General features: G+C 36.9%; 1 pseudogene; it reads right to left on the minus strand.

Moving 5' to 3' along the window:
- Positions 1 to 867: 867 nt before the first annotated feature.
- LOC133071997 (U6 spliceosomal RNA) lies at positions 868 to 967 on the minus strand (annotated as a pseudogene).
- Positions 968 to 9,118: the final 8,151 nt, after the last annotated feature.

A 9,118-nucleotide genomic window follows, 5' to 3' on the forward strand; every position in this document is an offset into this window, starting at 1 on the left:
CCTGTGCTACACAGTAAGGTCCTTATTTGTTATATATTTTGTATATAAAAGCATGTGTGTGTCAGCTCCAATCTCCCAATTTATCCCTCCTAGCCTCCTTTCCCTTTTGGTAACGATAATTTGTTTTCTACAGCTGTGAATCTATTTCTGTTTTCCAAATAAGTTCATTTGTACCATTCTTGGTGTTATATGTTGTGTGGATTTTTATGAATGTAGTGGCAGGTATTTTACAGAATAGTTTCACTGCTTTAAAAAACCCCTGTGTTCCACTGACTTATTCCTTCCTCCTGTCTAGCCACTGGCAACCATTGATTTTTTTATTTTTTTAGCTATCTCTATAGTTTTGTCTTTTCTAGAATGTCTTACAGCTGGATCCATTACAGTATGTGGTCTTTTAAGATTGGCTTCTTTCACTTACGAATATGCATTTAAGCTTCCTCTGTGTCTCGTCGCAGCTTGATAGTTCGCTGAATAGTGCTCCATTGTCTGGACGGACCAGTTTATCCATTCACCTACTGAAGTTCTATGACTAAAACTGTTATAAATATCCACCTGCAGGTTTCTATCTTGGCATAAGCTTTCCACTCACTTGGGCAAATACCAAGGAACATGATTTCTGGATCTTATGGTAGGAATATGTTTACTTTTATAAAAAAACTGCCAAACAGTCTTTCAAGGGGGTTGTACCATTTTGCATTCCCACCAGCATGATTATATTTTCTCTGTTGCTCCACATTCTTGCCAGCATTTGATGTTACAGTGTTTTGGATTTTAGTTATTCTAATGTCTAGGTCTTGGAAACAATCTCATTTTTAAAAAATTTTCCAATTCCCTAATGATGTATGATGCATCTTTTCATACTGGTGGGAAAATATGAAACGTATCACAAATTTACATCATCTTTGCAAAGGACATGCTAATCTCTGTATGATTCTTATTTTGGCATATGTGCTTCCAAGGTGAGCACTGCCCTTTCTTTTGATTCCCAAGTTGAAGAATGTAATGGCTAAAACAAACATGTAACCATGAGATAAATTGGAGTATGCCATTGACTGCAGTCTTGTCTATTTCTATAAAATATATATGAGATCAGACTTGTGAATTGAGAAGGAGCAAGAGACACCAAGAAATGCAGAAGAGAAAAAAAAAACACAGTAGGAAGGATGTGCACTTTCAGACAGAACCACAAAGGCACCCTAGTTTCAACATGTGCAGACAAAACAAGGCAGGTTTTTAGAAGAAAGTGAAAAAATAAAAATGGGGGCAGTGAAGCAATTAGAACTAACTTTGGAAACATCTTGGAAGTTTTCTTCCAACATTTTACTTTCACCTTTTCCTCCTGCTTAAGCCTGTTTACAAAGAGCTTAGAAAAACAGTGTGACTCCACACTTATTAAAAAAAAGTAATCAAACTGTTTAAAAATTTTTAAACTCAAAATTGAGCACCTATATTTTAAGATGTGTAGGATTCCAGGTGGTGCAGTGGTAAAGAATCCACCTGCCAATGCAGGAGACGCAAGAAACACAGGTTCAATCTCTGGGTCAGGAAGATCCCCTGGCATAGGAAATGACAATCCTCTTGAGTATTATTGCCTGGAAAATTTGTAACCCGGTTGTGCTAGTGGTAAAGAACCTGTCTCCAGTGCAGGAAACATAAAAGAGATGCAGTTTAGATCCCCAAGTCAGGAAGATCCCTGAGAGGAGGAAATGGCAACCCAATCCTGTATTCTTGCCTGTAAATCCCATGGACAGAGGAGCTTGGTGGGCTACAGCCCATGGGGTCTCAAAGAGTTGGACACGACTGAGTACACATACTATGTATATTGTGTGTTGGATGTTCACTAAATTTATTGTGGTAATCATTTCATGGTTTATGCAAGTCAAATCCTTATGCTTTACCTCTTAAACTTATACAGAGCTGTATGTTGACTATATCGTAATAAAACTGGAAGGAGAAAAGTAAACTGCAGATCAATATCTCTCATGAACATAGACACAAATATTCTAAACAAAATACTATGTAAATCAAACTTAATGATATAAAAAAGGGATAATATACTATTTCCACCTAAGATTTGCCCTAAAAATTTAATATTAATTTAACAGAAACCAGTCAAATCTAGAATGTGTTACACCTCTGATTCATTACTCCTGAAAAAAACAATTATCCTTAGGACATTAGGATTATTCTTAGGACATTAGAATGATTTCCAAGGAATCAAGAATTTAGGAAAATCACAGATTCAAAACTGGTTGCTTTTTGAGTTTATTTTTAGACTTGAAAAAGATGATGCTTAATGGCATTTGCCTTACAACACTGACTATTGTTAATATCAGAGTGGCTGCAATCATCGTGTGCTGAATGACTAATGAAGGTGATAATTAATGGAAACACAGCCACAATACAATTCGATGGATTGACATTCACAAGACCTTAGAAGAAAGTTATGGGGACTTGAAGAATTAATTATGTTTTCTATAATCTTTATTTATTCATAAGTCAGCCTTTCTTGTTTTGGAAAATACTACCAAATGTGGATTATTATACCACCTATGTGGATTATTTCTAACACATACACACACGTACATACATGAATAGAACAACTCTGCTTTTAAACAGCAGCAGCTTTCAGAATGTCTCAGACTATTTCCTACCCCTTTTAATAACACATATGTAACAAATTCCTCTTTCTACGTAGACTATTTTGAGGCACAGTGAAGTCTCAGTAATGGACAGTGTAAAGCTTATATTTGAAACTAAACGTACAGTGAAAAGCTTATATTTGAAATTATTTCCTCCTATTAGCTTACATTGTCAATTCTAGGATATTAGCTATAACTTCCAAGGAAGATTTTTTTGCAAAATATTATTAGATTAATTTCTCAGTTATTTATAAGTAACAATGAATTCACTAAATTCACTTAAGATATTTCTTTCCATGAATTAATCACCCTAAGAACAAGAAACAGGAATAAGATTACACCAAAGTACATGATTAGCAGACTTCTCAAAAGCAGTAAACAAGAGAAAATATTTTGAAACCAGCAAGAGAAAAAAGATACACTAAGGTACACTACGTAATAAAAAAGATTTCTTGTCGGAAACCATCCAAGCAAGAAGATAGTGGCCAGTTATCTTTAAAGAAAGTATTAAAGGACAAATGATGAAAACTACCATTCAATACCAGTGAAAAACGTTTTTTAAACAAAAGAGAAATAAAGATTCATTTTCTACCAGCAATAGCAAAGGAATTCTTTAGGAAGAAAGAAGATTACTCTAGATGGAAATATGAATTTTCAAGTCTCTTTTTCAAATGTTGACCTTTAAGCAGAAATAAAAACAATGAAGTCAATGCAGATTATGTATGAAAACAATTACAGAAAGGCTGAGAGAGAAAAGAAACAGAAGTAAATTACTACAAGGTTCTTATGATATATATATATTGGTATAATACGTGACACTTTAAGGTAGACTGTTCTTAATAACCTAAATTTGAAAATAACTCAGGTCTTTCAACTGATTAAACAATAAACATGTTATGGCACATTCATAGTACTTAGCAATATAGAAAAATGAGCCATCAGTAACTGTAACAGCATAGATGAATCTCAAAGTAAATATCCTAGGGAAACAAAAAGCTAGACCAAAAAATGCACATAGTGTATGCTATCACTTAAATGAAATTTTAGAGACCATATAGTGACAAAAAGTATGTTAATGGTTGTCTGAAGACAGGATGAGACTGGGAAGCATGGGAAAAATAATTGCTAAAGGGGACGAGGAATTCGGGCTTCCCAGGTGGCCCTAGTGGTAAAGAACCTGCCTGCCAATGCAGGAGACGTAAGTGACACAGGTTTGATCCCTGGGTCAGAAAGACGCCCTGGAGGAGGGCATGGCCACCCATTCCACTATTCTTGCCTGGAGAATCCCATGGCAGAGGAGCCTGGGGGGCTACGGTCCATAGGGTCGCAGAGTAGGACCTGACTGAAGCAACAGCACATACACAGGCATGAGGAATTTGGGGGACTAATGACTATGGTCATTAGTTTGCGCTCATGTTTTCACAGAAGATACTTCTGCCAAAATATAAATTTGTGCAATTTATATATTTGTTTACTACAACTGGGTAAAATTCATGTAGTACATCATGCATAAATTATTTTTATTATGGGGATGTAAGTTGATGTTTAAAATTGGAAAAGCCGAATGGTTATCAGATACATGGGGGGAAGGGCTTCCCTCATAGCTCAGTGGGTAAAGAATCTGCCTGCAATGCAGGAGATCTGGGTTCAGTCTCCCAGCCAGGAAGATCCCCTGAAGAAGGAAATAGCAACCCACTCCAGTCTTCTTGCCTGGAGAATCCCACGGACAGAGGAGCCTGGTGGGCTACAGTCCATGGGATCACAAGAGTCAGTCACAACTTGGTGATTAAACTCACCACCAACAAGAGGGAAAAGAAAATCATTCTCATCTTGAGAAATAAGGAAGCATTTGCTAATATTCAGCTCACACTCAAGATAAAAGCTCACATTCAGTTGTTTTTTGTTGTTCAGTTGCTAACTCGTTTCAAACTCTTTGTGGTCCCATGGACTGCAGCATGCCAGGCTCCTCTGTCCTCCACTATCTCCCCAAATTTTCTTGAATTCATGTCCATTGAGTCAGTAATGCTTTCTAACCATCTCATCCTCTGCCACCCTCTCCTCCTTTTGCCTTCAATTTTTCCTCACATCAGGGTCTTTTCCAATGAGTCAGGTCTTCACATCAAGTGGCCAAAGTATTGGAGCTTCACCTTCAGCATCAGTCCTTCCAGTGAATCTGAATTCAGGGTTGATTTTCTTTATGATTGACTGGTTTGATCTCCTTGCAGTTCAAAGGACTCTCAAGAGTCTTCTCCAGCACCAGGCTTCAAAAGCATCAATTCTTCCGTGTTCGGCCTTCTTCATGGTTCAGCTTTCACATCCTTACATGACTACTGGAAAAACCATAGCTTTGACTATAAGACCTTTGTCAGCAAAGTGATGTCTCTGCTTTTTAATACATTGTCTAGGTTTGTCATAGCTTTCCTTCCAAGGAGCAAGTGTCTTTGAATTTCATGGCTGCAGTCACCGTCTGCAGTGATTTTGGAGAAAATAAAAATCTGTCACTGTTTCTACTTTTTCCCCTTCTATTTGCCATTAAGTGATAGGACTGGATGCCATAATCTTAGGGTTTTTTTGAATGTTGAGTTTCAAGCTAGCCTTTTCACTCTCCTCTTTCACCCTCATCAAGAAGCTCTTTAGCTCCTCTTTACTATCTGCCATTAGAGTAGCATTATCTGCATATCTAAGGTTGTTGATATTTCTCCCAGCAATCTTGATTCCAGCTTTTGATTCATCCACCCCAGCATTTCACATGATGTACTCTGCATAGTGGTCCTCCCTGATGGTTCAGTGGTAAAGAATCTGCCTGCCAGTGCAGGAGACACAGGAGACCTGGGTTCCCATTCCTGGATCAGGAAGATCCTCTGGAGAAGGAAATTGCAACCCACTCCAGTATTTTTGCCTGGGAAGTCCCACGGAAAGAGAAGTCTGGTGGGCTATAGACACAATTTAGCGACTAAACAACAACTCTGCACAGAAGTTAAATAAGCAAGTGACAATATACAGTCTTATCATACTCTTTTCCCAATTTTGAACCAGTCAGTTGTTCTATTTCTGATTCTAACTATTTCTCCTTGACCCACATACAGGTTTTTCATGAGACAGGTAAGCTTGTCTGGTATTCCCATCTCTTTAAGAATTTTCCACTGTTTGTTGTGATTAATGTTAATAACTTCTGAGAATAAAAAAAGATGCTATTAATATGGTAAAAAAAATCCCAAATGGTGGGGATATATATATATATATATATATATATATACACACACTCACACATATATATATGACCAAAAAATTTTATCAAAATGTAAGAAAAGTTCTCCACATAGAGATGTAAGTCTCACCCCACTGATAAGATTATTCACCAGACTCTTCACACAAAATGATATTCAAATGACAAATAAGCCTAAAAGAAGGTGCACAATTTTCCTTTTCATCATAGAACAACAAAACACAAACCATTACATACTCACCAGGATAACTACTATGAAAAAACAGACAATGCCAAGTATTAATGAAATCTAAAACAACTGAAACTCATAAAATGCTGATGAGAAATACATGTGTTTAACCACGTTGGAAAACAATTTGGTAGTATCTACTAAAGTTTTACATATACCAAATGATTAAGCAAACCTATGTCTACTTATACACAAGAAAATTCGTAGATATATTTCCCCCCAAAAAATGAACAAAATTGCCCATAGCAAGTGTTATTCTTAATAACGCTAAACTAAGATACTTCAAAATGTTAAATGTGGGATGACAACCATACAGAAATCAACTAAATAAAATGAAATTATTTTGGAATACTCAATATTACAAAAGTAATATTTCTCTATAAATTAACCTAAAAATCTTAATTTAACTTCAGTTATATTTTGATGAAACTCTGAAAGCTAATTTTAAATTTTATAGGGAAAAATTAGTGCATAAGTACAGAAGCAATTTTGACAGAAGACTACAAGAAGATCTTGACTAAATGTATTTTAAACTACTAAAAAGTTACAGTAATTTAGAGAGAACAGCTCTGAAACAGAAATTTTAAGATAAAGCTATTTAAAAGAATAGAAATTTCAGGAAAAGATATTTTCCTGTATAGACATATTTGATGTAATAAATAATACATGTCATGTAATAAAAAATGAACAATCACTATCTCAACATAAGACAATGTTGAGATAATTGACTATTTATTTTAGAAAAATATTGCAAACATATGTAATAATACCAATAGAAGTAAGTTCCAGAAGAGCTAAAGCTTAAAATTAGAGGCTCCTAATTTTTGCTAATAATTTTCTTCTGCTAAGATCCATCTTAGTGCTGAAATAAAAATGCTGGATAATTTTTTTTTTAATCTAAGAACAAAATGTCTGAAATACACACTGAGGTCAAAATATACTAAGGTCAAAACTCAAGAGGAAATGGAACACAACTGTTTTTCTTATCAAGTCTCTTTAATTGCGCTTCTGGTTCTGATTACCTCCCAAAATAAAAGGCGTACAAATCAAAACCCAGAGCTCATGCTGGGGATTCAACTCACCACAAATGAAGTAGTAATCCAAAGTAATAAACTCTGAGTGCAAGCAAGAGCTGAAATTATACCATCCATCATGCAACTTTACAGCTTGTGTCCACATGTTCTGGAAGGTCAAAGAAGCACAAGACATCAGATTGTTTTAAAGACCTTGGACTACCAAGGCCTTCAGGAGCACAGTGGACATGGTTAGGCAAGACCTATACAAATAGATTTTGAAATGGTCAACACCAGGTCAAAGATATTCTGTATAGAGGAAAACGAGAACATTTGAGAATAAACAGAAATGACAAGCCGGAAGAAACAGGGAGGTGAAAACATCAGATACTGGACCAAAGGGACATAGATTATTGAAAATATAAAACTAAAATAACTACATATAAAAATAAAAGAAATTTTTGGAAAACTTCGGAAAGAAAGGCAAAATTACAGAAAGTGTCAAGGAGATTTTAGAAAGAACCAATTAGTGGTTCTAAAAATAAAACCTCATTAGCATAACTCAAGTATAACATAACTCAAATTTAAAACTAAGCATATAGAAGAGACTCTGGTTTCATTAAGGCATGCTCTTCAGGGAGCATCTCTCGCCCTTGCTACAACTAAACTTTGGCAAATACATACAGACATGCATACATAAAATTTTTTTTTTAAATCAACCATTTATTTTACTACATACACATCTACTGTAATAAGTTTAATAAATTTCTTCAAGTAGATATTCATCCTTGGCAAATAATATGCAGTGTTATTTTGGGTCAATCAAGAGTGTATGTTGGACTAACTATAAGTGGCATGTATACTTGAGCACCCTGGAGGAGGGCATGGCAACCCACTCCAGTATTCTTGCCTGGAGAATCCCATGGACAGAGGAGCCTGGTGGGTTATAACCCATGGGGGTTACAAAGAGTCGGACACTGCTGAAGCCACTGAGAATGCACAGATTGAAGTGACTGAGCACACATACTTCTAGTGATCTCTTTCTGTTTCTACTCAATCTGCTTCTAAACTATCTATTCCTCTTACCGTGTATTTATCTAGCTTTTTACTCTGTGTATTAGTCCCTCAGTCATGTCTGACTTTTCACAACCCCATGGACTACAGCCCATCAGGCTCCTCTGTCCGTGGGATTTTTCAGGCAAGAATACTGAAGTGGGTTGTCATTTCCTTCTCCAGGGGATCTTCCCGACCCAGGGATCAAACCTGGGTCTCCCCCATTGCAGGCAGATTCTTTACCATCTGAGCTACCAGGGAAGCCCTCCACTTAATTATATTTATCCATCACCTGAATGATGAACTCAGAACCCACATCTAGATTCCTGCTACTGGAAACAATGCTGTGGTGGGAAAAAAAAAATCTTCTTCAGGCTTATTTCCATCAGACGGGGCTTCCCCGGTGGCTTAAATGGTAAAGATTCTGCCTGCAATACAGAAGACCCGGGTTCAGTCTCTGGGTTGGGAATATTATCCCCTGGAGAATGGAATAGCAACCCATTCCAGTATTCTTGCCTAGAGAATTCCATGGACAGAGGAGCCTGGATGACTACAGTCCATGAGGTCACGAAGAGTCGGACACGACTGAGTGACTAACACTTTCACTTTATAATCGCTCTGTGAGCTGCTCAGGTGGGCCCAGTGGTAAAGAACCCGGCTGCCAATGCAGGAGACATAAGATACTCAGGTTTGATTCCTGGATCGGGAAAGATGGAGGAAGGCATGGCAACCACTCCAGTATTCTTGCCTGGAGAATTCCATGGACAGCGGAGTCTGACAGGCTACAGTCCATGGGGTCGCAAAGTCTGACACAACTGAAGTGACTTAGCACACACGCACGCTGCATAATCACTTTATAATGCTTTTGTCCGTTTTCATCGGTGATAAGAGTAATGGTGGGATGAGTAAGAAAGACAATAATGGGAAATTCTATAAATCTTTGCCAGCATAACCA

Source organism: Dama dama, chromosome 17 (assembly GCF_033118175.1).
Source record: "Dama dama isolate Ldn47 chromosome 17, ASM3311817v1, whole genome shotgun sequence".
Classification (NCBI taxonomy): Eukaryota; Metazoa; Chordata; class Mammalia; order Artiodactyla; family Cervidae; genus Dama; species Dama dama.